We start from the raw sequence: 11,549 nt of genomic DNA on the forward strand, positions 1-11,549 counted from the left end.
GCAAGCTCATTATATAATTGATAACAAAAAGAGATTTTTACAACAGAAAAGCAAAGAAACAAGCTCATTACTTGTTTGTTTTAATTGATGTAGAATACCATGTCATTTATATTTCAAAATTTTCTAATAATTATGGGACAAAACAAATACCAGTTGACCTTAATAACAAAGAACTTGATGGTCTTAGAAAGAAGTTTTCTTAGTGCCAATAACTTAGAACTAGAAAGTGTGGCCTTTGCTGAGTTATGTTCTTCTCAATTTCAATTTTGTCGCATCCTAAAAATTATTATTGCAAAGTCCAAGTTTGAAGCCTCCATTTAATGATAATGAGTCACAAAGGCCCACATTGTCTCAGGACAAAATGATGTGCTAGCCTTATAGATTCGGTTCACACCCACAAAATTAAGTGGTTATCATTGCTTAATGCAAGTTGCCAATGCATCAAGCAAAGCCATATTTCTGAATCTCTTTTTTTTTTTTTGGTAAACTATTTCTGAATCTCTTTAGTATCGTCTATTCTATGTCTCCCTTTCTTAAAATGATGGAACAGTCTAGACTGTAATAAGACAACGTAGAGATGATCAGGAAATTTTTTATTGCAAGAAAAAGGATAGAATAAAGCATTAAAGTCAACAAACTGTGTTTTCAAAGAAGTTATGGTAGTTCTCATCCAAAAAAAAAGAAAAAAAAAGAAAAAAAAAAAAGGTTATGGTAGTGACCACATATGGAGATGATCATATTGTGTTGGAGTCCAATATTGGTATTGGTATTTGGTATGGGCATCTCAATTTCGCATCTTTTTTTTTAGGTGTTTGCCCTAGTGAGTGGAAAAGTCTGTCTTGAGGTTACTAAAGATATTAGCACTTACCAATAGGTGATCAACAACGTTCTCACTTCTCAGTGGACATTTTAGCACTTATATGTTTCTTATGAATTTCTGGTCATGAAGCTTGAGCTCCTTGGTAGTAGATCGAACTTAATTTGAAGATGGTTATTGTGGTACTTTTATTAGGGTATGTTTGGGACGAATAGAATCAAGGAGAGAAGAGAGGAGACATAAAAGGTATGAATGATGGGTTGTAGGTTATAGGCCAAATCACATTCCACACCCAGTGGTTGTGAGAGGTCAAGGACCTGCATGGTGTGTAAGACACCTTAGATTTGTTTTTGTACTACTTTAGCATTTTTTTTTTCTTTTAAATAAAATAGAAAGGAGAGGGTGTGGTGATGAACTATTTTATTTGAATCATGTGACTGATGATGCACGAAAATTGTTAATGAGTTAATGGCTCTTGATCACACCAATGGGTACTTGAAGAATAAGAAAACAAGAACCAAACAAAAGGTACCGGTGGGGTACCAGCCAAAGACTTTCTGAAAGTTAAGTCAGTGAATGAGAAATCTCTAAGAACTCTATGGTGAGAGAGTTAGGGATTTCTACGTACCTGGAAAAAGAGGAGGCCTGATGCTTATATAGTGATATGGAGGAAACCTAAATCCCGGGAATACAAGGATTTTCTTTATAGGGAGAAGGTGGAGTTAATGCCACCAAGATCTTGGGGATACCCTCCATTCTGGGAAGGTGATAGTCGTGTGGTAAGGTTTTTGTGCGTGGTGCGCGAGATGTTTCCATATAAGAACATGCATGTAGACCACATAAGGCCACGTAGGACCCGTCGGCATACTTCTCCGTCTGTTGGGGTCATTCATCAGCTTGGAATAGAGATGTACCTGTTAGCTTCACATGGATCTATCCACGTAACCGTCAGCTTCTGTTGGTGCTGGGCACAAGGTTTCACATGGACCCTCTTGAGACCGATGGTTCCTTTGGAGATGTTGTCGGCTTTATTGTTGGTGTGATACTTCCTGACGGGCTCTGTCATTAAAAATCCTAATCTTATTCCAAAAATACCCTTATCAATGACCATAGTTAGAGCATTCACAGAAGTAGAGTTAAAAATTTAGCTATTTTGCTCTACTAAAAGTTACTTTATCTATTTTACCTACACACATGCTGCAGCAGTGGATCTATTTTAGGTTTCAACACAATAAAATAATATAAATATCACAATAAAATAATATATCTACTACAATAAAATAATCCATCTCACAACAATAAAAATACTACAAACTGATCCACCACCACGGCCAACCAAGAACAACTGCCCATAGCCACCATGAAATCCAGCCAAACCACCACCACGAAATCCAGCCACAGCCACGAAATTCGCTACGCTTTTGAGTTCGATGAAGGATGCCGGTGGAGCTTGGATTGACGATGAAGCTTAGGTCGGCAATGGAGCTTGGATCGGCGGTGAGATGGAGGACTAAGCGAGATGGGTCGGCGGCGTGGGACAGTGATGAAGATGAAGATTGATGATGAAGGACTGGGCGAGATGAGTCGACGGTGTGGGATGGCGATAAAGATGAAGATTGACGATGAAGGACTGGATGAGATGGGTCGGCGGCGTGGGACGACGATGAAGATGAGCCCAAAACAGATCGGCAAAGCAGAGAGTAGATGAGGGAGAGAAAAAAAAAATTGAGAAGGAAAAAGGAAGAAAGAAGAGAATCCGGAGAGAGAGAAACAAAAATTTTATAATGAAAGGGGAGAGAGAAATTTAATATATATATATATATATATATTTTTTAACTCTCAATTACAGTGCACATCTATAGATAGATGTGCACTATAGCAATGTAGCAATGAAGCTAAAAAAAATAGCTATAGCTCCACTGTTAAATGATGATTTTTTGTGTTTTGGTGGAATTAAAATAGCTATATAGCTATTTAGCTCCACTGTTGTGAGTTCTTAGAGCACTCACAGCAACTCACAGCAGTGGTGCTAAATAGCTATATTGCTATTTTTTAGCACCATTGATCACAAAAGAAGACTACTGTAAGGACACGATTCCTTCGCGGCCCACTAACATTTTTGGGCTCACACAATAAAGGTCCCTCACAATATTATTTGTAGAGAGTGGGCTTGAAAAGCTAGTCGCTGGTCAAGTGGCGATGCCCGGTCATGGCTTTAGAGAGATTTATGTAGAAAAAGGGGATTGGGTGTGAACATTTAGGCCCTAAGGCGTCGTACCCCGTGGGGTGGAACTCCTCGGAGATGATCCGAGGACCCTATGAGGCCTTATCTCGGTTGCCCAACGACGGACTTTCTTCCGTGGGGTCCGGTGTTGTTGAGATGTTTTCCCCATGTAGTCTTCCTTTTTCTGGAGGTAGGATCGGCCCCCCTCTCAGATTTACTTACTTCCTTATTTTATACTAGCTTGCATTCGCTGTCCTTCGTTCACGTGTAGGGTCAGTCTTTACAAACACTGACATTTGTCCCATCAGTCCAATCCCGGAATTGTTGGGGATGGTTTGATAAAGCTGCAGGGTATGGCTCTGTCAGGCGCTGGGTCTTATCTGGAAGGGTAGTAAGGATAACCTCCCCAAGGTATCTTGGATCTCCTTACGAATTCGTCCCTATACCAGTTTCACCTCTTTGTTCTGGTGGGACTATGGATCTGCCGAGGACTACACTGTCCTCGGCTGCCTCCCAAAATTCTTTTGTGCTCTGCGTTGTGGAGCTTGGGCCACAGCTCTCCTCGGATTGGGCCTTCGGACTCTCTAAGGGCAAATGGGCCTGGTCCACGAATTGTTGGGCCCCACAACTACAGTAGTGGAGCTATAAGCAAAATTTGTTGCTTCTCAGCTACAGTGCACATCTATCTTTAGATGTGCACTGTAGCTCAAAGGTTAAAAAAAAAAAAAAATGATTACACTTCTCTCTCTTCTCTTAATAAAAAAACCTTTCCTATTTTCTTTCTCTCTCTCCGGCTTCTCTTCTTCCTTCTTTCTTCCTCAATTTTTTTTTTTTTTCTCTCTAGCTCGCCAGCCAGCTCCCTCATCTCCCTCATCCCTCAACTCGCCGGCCAGCTCCCTCATCGCCGATCTATTCTGTTGACCCAACTCGCCGACCCACCTCAAGCCCCATCGCCGAGTCGACCCAGTTCCCAAGTACTCAGATGGGTTACCATTGTTTTCGTTATCGGAGCCTTTTCGGGTCGGGTTTACATAGCGGGTGGGCACGATAAGAACAAGAACACGTTGGAATCGGCGTGGGTTTACGATTTAAGGAAGGACGAGTGGGCCGAGTTAACTCGGATGAGTCAGGAATGAGACGAGTGCGAAGGGGTGGTGGTTTTTTCTTTCCTGCTGTGGATTGGTAGTGGTGGTGGTGGTGGATGATTGTCCTGTGTTGTGCTATGATTGAGTTTTATTTATTTATTTATTTATTTATTTTTATGTATTTTCATATGGGTTTGGTGGTTGTGGTGGTGGTGGTTGATTTTGGCTATGGTAGTGATGGTGGATGATTTTGATAGTGGGTTTGTGGATTTTGGTTGTGGTGGTGGTGGATGATTTTGACTTTGGCAATGGGTTTTGTGGATTTTGGATATAAGTTTTGTGGTTTGTGGTTGTGGTTGTGGCAGTGGCAGTGGCAGTGACAGTGGGTTGTGGTTATGGTTGTCATGTCTGGTGGTTTATGGTGACTGGTGGTGATGGGGTTGTGATTGTGGTTGTGGTTTTGTTTTGTTTTTTTTTTTTTTTTCTATGTTGTGGTTGCCAAAGTAGAGTGGTGGTTGTGGCCGGTGGTGGTGGTGGTGGCGGTGGGTGTGGTTGTGGCTGATGGTAGAGGTGGTTGTGATTGATGCTGTAGATGTTTTTTGGTAGTGGGATATATTATTTTATTGTAGATGATATATTATTTTGTTGTAATATTTATATTATTTTATTGTGTTGAAATCTAAAATAGATCCACTACTGTAATATGTATATAGATAAAATAAATAAAATAATTTTTAATAGAATTAAAAAATTAAATTTGTAACTTCACTACCGTGGACGATCTTACTATCCTATTCTTTAGGTGAGATGGTATATCCTGTTTAGGTATATATATATATATATATATATATATATATATATATATATATATATATACAAGAGGTGGCGTATAAAATAATTTTCCAAAATAGAATGACTGCCAGTGGCTGAAATGCTTGATTTGAGAGAAAGCTGGTTCGGTGTAAATGGATTTGACAGAAGCAAGATTAGTGTGAGATACAGGGGAGTGCGAATCTGAAATAAATCTGAAGAATTAAGTTGTAACTCTCCTATTTATTGAGGACAATAACAAGGATAGGGGCCTACATGCACTCCATCAAAGTTTGATCTCATTCTCACGTAAAGTACCAATGATTTTAAATGGTGCGAGACAATAGTCCCTACTCCTTAGGCCAAACAAACACCCATAATGATAATTGTATCCAAAAGGTACAAAACTTAAGACCTATCTCATACCGAGACCATATGCAATGGCCAATGGGCCACGACTTTGAATGTTGTAACTAATTTAGTATTTGCTAAAAGGATCTTTAATTCCTCAAATTTTACAATTTGGTTTCAATACTTTTTAAAAAAGAATTTTTTTTTTTTAATGAGAAATTGTCATATCATCCACTAATTAAATAAAATGTGAGGATTAAAACTCACTACCACTTGTCATTGTATATTTAAAACAAAAAGACATATCCAATTAAAAAAATACTGAAGATAAGTCAAACCTTAAATTCTATATCTAATAGTATGAGTTAAACCTAAATGTTTTCTTTTCTAAAAAAGAGAACATTGTATCCTTGGACCTTGAGTTATACTATCATGTCGATTAGCAATTATTTTTTCAAGGAAACATCAACTGGTAGCTCTAGGAATACAACAAAATCTTGTGAAAAATTAGTCTTATGCTTGGTCAAAGCATTAGTGCATTTGTTAGCTTCCTTACAGTATTGGTGAATCCTAACCATTATAATTCTTTTCAAGCTTTCCCAAAAATTAGTCTCAATGGCAATAGGAAGATAGCATTATTATTTTTAATATGATATTGATTAGCAATTATTTCAAATATTTTTTTTGATGACAATAGGAAGATAGTATCATTATGTTATAATATGATATTGATTAGCATTTATTTAAAAATATTCTTATTATTATTATTGAAAGAAGAAGATGAATATATATATATATATATATATATATATATACAGTTGAGGCAAAATGAAGCTACTATCTTCGGACATTCTAATTGTTTTTTCTAGGGATGACAATTTTTGCCCGACCCGCGGGTACCCGGTCCGATTAGGAATAGGGTCGGGTATGGGTTTTTTAAAAAAAAACCCGAAGTGGGTCCGGGTCGGGTCCGGGTTTTATAAAAAAATCCGAGACCCGACCCGGATAAAACCCGGTATCCTGAAATTACAAAAATACCCCTTCTCTCTCTATATATATATACCTATCATCTAACCCTAACCCTCATTTCTTCATCTGCTCAGAACTCACGTTGCCTCACTCACAATCTCTTCAGCTCAGTCTCGCCACTCTCACTCACTCACTCACCTCGCCGTCGCCGTAGCTCACCGCCGATCTCTCTCTCCACCGTCCCAAGCTCACTAACTCACAAGCTCACTCACTCACTCTCAATCTCACCGCCGACCCAACTGTCTAACCTCTCACAGTCGCCGTAGCCGGTCCCTCTCGTCGCCGTCCCAAGCTCTCGCCGTCGGTCTCTTTCTGTTCTGTTCTCTACTTTTCTTCAATTTTTTTTTTTTTTTGATATTGATGTACTCGGTCTGTTCTGTTCTGTAGCTAAATCAAACATTTTTGTGTATATATATAAATGATAAAAGAAGAGTTGAATGTGGTTGTAGTGGATTTGTGTTTTTGACTTTTTGTGGTTGTTTTGAATGGTGGGTGTGATTTGTGTTTTTGTTCAAGTTTGTTCCTTTTTGGATTAGTTGGTTTAGCTTAGGAGCTGGAGAGCTCAGTGAAAGAAGCTCAAGGTTTTCCCATTTTGTTTACTTCAGAGTTTCAGTAAATGGATCTGCTTTGTATGTGAGGTTCATAGTTTTGAAATTTGGATTTCGTTGTTCTTGTTATAGTCTCAAGCCGAAGTATCTGAGAGAGGGGTTTTGTGAGTCTCTTTGCATTTTTTTTTTTTTTCGGTTGGGCCATGATTTGGGCCCAAATCTGGTTGGGCTAAACGGGGCCCGCAGGGCCCGACTGAGTGGGTCTAGGCCCCGGGAAAAAAACCTGTTTAATAAACGGGCCGGGTTCGGGCTGTGGGTCTTGACTCGCGGGTTGGGTCCGGGTATGAAAAAACCCAACCCAACCCGACCCGAACCCGATTCGTTGCCATTCCTAGTTTTTTTTTTTTGGTATCTTTCCCTATAATCCGAAAAGTGAAAAATAATTATTCTAAAAAAAAAAAAAAAAACCAGTTTGCATTGGTCTGAAAGGGCAAAATAAAAATTATATTATTTATCTATATATAAAATAAGAAATTAGAACTCTAATTTTGTGCCATGTGTCTAGAATCTGAAATTGAAGTTGAATTTTGCATTATGTGGCTAAATGTATGTGGACTCATTCTCATTAAAACCACTTCTATGTATCAGGTCAAGTGAGTTATTGTGCTAATTAAGTTTTTTCTTGATTTTGTAGTCAATTGTGAAAACCAAAGAGATTAATATCGGTGATAAGAACTTGGTTTGGGTACATTGCATAATTTCCAAAAAGATAGCAAAGCCAAAGTTTGTATCTTTGTTATAAATTGCTTACAAAGTTTGCATCTTTACATTTGCACTGAGTTTCAGATTAAAGTGTTTTCTTTTTGGTTCTGACACTGAGTTTTGTTTACTATTCACTTACAAAGTTTGCATCTTTACATTTGTTAAAAATTGCTAATATGTGATCAGATGCACATTATGCCTAAAATTCACTATCCTTATATTTGGTTTTTTGTTCAGGTTTGGCACCTATAACAATGAAGAAAGCACTGCTGTGGACCGATGGATGATACTTTTTGCAGGCTGCAAAGGAACTTAATGATCAATGGAATCTCACGCGAATTGGAGAGGACTCGGCTGTAGATGTCTGGATGGCAGATGTGAGTCACTATGTTTTTAAAATGTTCAGTGAAGGTAAAGGTTATGAACAATGTAAATTTTTCGGAGAGAAATTTATTATTCTATATTGACGCAAGTTTGGTCGCTTTCTTGGAGTGGATCACTCCACTCTATCTTTCTACTGGAATTTTTTATTCAGATTGTTACAATTTAATTCGAAATTTTATTTGAATTTTCCTATTGTTGTTACTATCATATATTATCATTCCAATTGTTCAATTAGAATCTGAAATTGGAGTCCAATTTTACTATACACGTGGACAATCTAATTATTTTTAATTTTGCTGTCATGTGTAGAAGCCAATTGGAATTTTTAAATTGGATCACTCCACTCTGTCTTTCTACTGGAATTTTTTATTCAGATTGTTACAATTTAATTCAAAATTTTATTTGAATTTTCCTATTGTTGTTACTATCATATATTATCATTCCAATTGTTCAATTAGAATCTGAAATTGGAGTCCAATTTTACTATACACGTGTACAATCTAATTATTTTTAATTTTGCTGTCATGTGTAGAAGCCAATGAGATGAAATTAATAACACATTAAACACTCATGCTTTGGGAATCGGTAGTACCAATCTAAATCCATTGGACCTGCTTCGTGATAATACAACTATGAAGGATGTATAAAAACACGCACAAACCCCTCTCTCTATAAAAAGAGATTGGAGAGAATTTCTTTTATCAGCCATAGAACTTTAGAGGTTTTTTCTTCACACAAATGCCCATCATGTTACAAAATGACCCATCGTAAAACTACAAAATGAGTACAACTCTGAAGGTTTTTTTTTTTTTTTTTAATTTAAAATTTTTTAAGCTGCGAAAATTTCAATCACCAATAGAGATTGAAGATTCAAAAGCGTGAATGGATTTTTTAGATAAATATTGTCACCAAGGTTCATCTTTCTATGTAAAATATATATACTGCTAAGTTTTGTTAATAAAATTTTCTGGTTAATAATATGAATTTAGACTTAACTGAACTTTTTAAACATGAATAAACTCATGATTAATAATATATCCATTCCCGTGCGGTAGCACGGGACTACATACTAGTTTATTAATTAATACAGACAAGTACATAGTCATAGAAGTTATATGGTTTCCTTAAAGAGGAAGCAAAATGAACTGGTTTCCATCTGATTTGGTCTCAGCTCAGACTACGTCAAAGTTTTGTCAGCAAAAACATTATGAACGTTTCTGGCCTGTGACCAACCTGGTCAAAGTTGTCCCAGTCTTTGAAATTGGTTCCATGCTTTTAATCTCCCCAATACGCACGCCACTATGTCTTCCTCTGACATTCACAATAAATATGATAAGATATCAAATTTGCATAATGAACCAAAAAAATAAAAATAAATACTCGTACAGGCTTATGTGTTTATACGTTACTCTTTCCTTCCGTCCAAAATTGTTTATCCGTTTAGAAAATTCAAACTTTTTTTTTTTTTTTTTTAAGAGAATATCATTTAAACGCAGTGTTTATCAGGTAAAAATGCACAAAATCTCAAAATTATAAGTATTAATTTAAACAGTAGAGAAAGAATATTGGTACTGACTTTTAAAATAGAGTAAGGCTAAGATAAGAATTTTATTTTTTAATTTTGGAAAGAGGACTTCATTTTGAGATATTTCAAAAGAGAATAGAGCACTAACAATTTGAGATGAAGTGAGTAACCAAAATGATATTTTTGTACAGTACTTATCCAAATTTAGATAACACTTTTAGCTTAGGTATTTGAAATATTATGGATAAAGTTTAGTTACAAAATTGGTTGTAACTTGAAACTACAACCTTACTCAATATTATTAACATTACTACATATTTCTAAAATCTAACAGTTGGATTAAATGTTCTTCAATCTTCACGCTGTTAATACACATGTCAAATTTTATACTAATCGGATATTATTTGCTATATGCTTTATATGATTATATTTTATGCATAATTTTAAACTACAAAAACTTACACTTTAAACAATTTATTGATGGCATAACTATTGATCTTTAATTTTCTAAAAGTTTTGCAAGTATGGAAGATATAAGATGAAAATGTAATCCAATTGTGGATTTGTCAAAATTCACATCCAATAAAAATATATTGATGTTGTAATCTTAGAATCTAACCAATTTTGTAACTAAATTTTGTCCAAATATATATATATATATATATATATAAATTTCTTGCACGAGTCACTCTTTCTTTCACATTCCCAAATCTCTCTCTCTCTCTCTCTCTCTCTCTCTCTCTCTCTCTCTCTCTCTCTCTCTCTCTCTCTCTCTCTCTCTCTTAGTGTCACATAGATCACAATGATTGCTTCAAATGACATGGTGAGCAAAACAAAGATTAGAACCTTGCCAATGATCTGAAAACTCCTCAAAGACAAGGAACCTCACCAACGGTTGAAGGTTGATGATGATTAGAGGATGGTGTTATGGTCCTAGTGTTTCACATTGATTAAGTGTAAGCTTAACTATGTGTTTATAAACTCTTGGGCACCCTTCCCTTACAAGCCGGTTTTCAAAAGTGAGTTCTACCCATGGGTTTGTAAGTGGCTTTGGTTTTAAGGTGGTGTAGTTGTCCTTTTGGAGGCTACAACTCTAGGTTTGTTGTCAATTTGTGGGTTTGATTTGTGTTGTTGGTTTGATCTGCTGTGGAGCATTCGTTTGTGCACTAAGAAAACAAGGGAAAACTAAAGAAAATATTAAATATAATTAGATAGAAATAGTAATAATAAAATGAATGAAAAATGAATAATTAAATGCGATAGAGTTTGGAATGGAGAAATGGATGTGGGTGTTTTGAAAAGTGATTATTGATTAACTAAGATACAAAAAGTAGGTTCTTAGTTTAAGAGATAAGGGAAATTTTGCATAAGCCAATGTGAAGGCTCAATATTATTTTTTAATCAATTAACCATCTAGGATTACAACAATATCAATGTGCCAATTTTGTTAACATTAATTAAAATATTGTCATTAACCTACAAAAAATCAATATTGATTTAGACAAAAATAGAAGAAGAGTAATGCTACAGGCACAACAATTTCTACAATATATATATTTTGTAGCAGTTGAGTTAACAAGTTTTTAGAGATTTTCATTTGGGACCACCGCTGACATTTCTTTTTTACTTACCAATAACAACTTACCACTTTGATAATTGAGCAATTTTTTTGAGACTCTAGACTTGTTGATTGGTAATATTGCGTTTAAGCGGCTTGACGATGGCAATGTGCCAAGAGCCTAATAGTTGGATTGGCTTTTTTCTGATTTTTTTAACGAAGATGTTTATGGTCCATTCTAATTGAAGGGGGAGGAAGGAAGGGTGATCAAAGGGGAGTAGAGTAGAGTTGGCGTCGGCCAATTCTACTCTACTCTACTCTCTTTCTCCTCGGGAGAGGATCACCTCTAGTTTCCTCTAATTTTAAAATAGATGAGTGACACGTGTAAATAAAATGATCCAACAATTAAAAAATTAGCAATTTGTGTTTTAAAAAAATAGATGCAAAGGCAAACAT

This window comes from Quercus lobata, chromosome 1 (genome assembly GCF_001633185.2).
Source record: "Quercus lobata isolate SW786 chromosome 1, ValleyOak3.0 Primary Assembly, whole genome shotgun sequence".
NCBI lineage: Eukaryota > Viridiplantae > Streptophyta > Magnoliopsida > Fagales > Fagaceae > Quercus > Quercus lobata.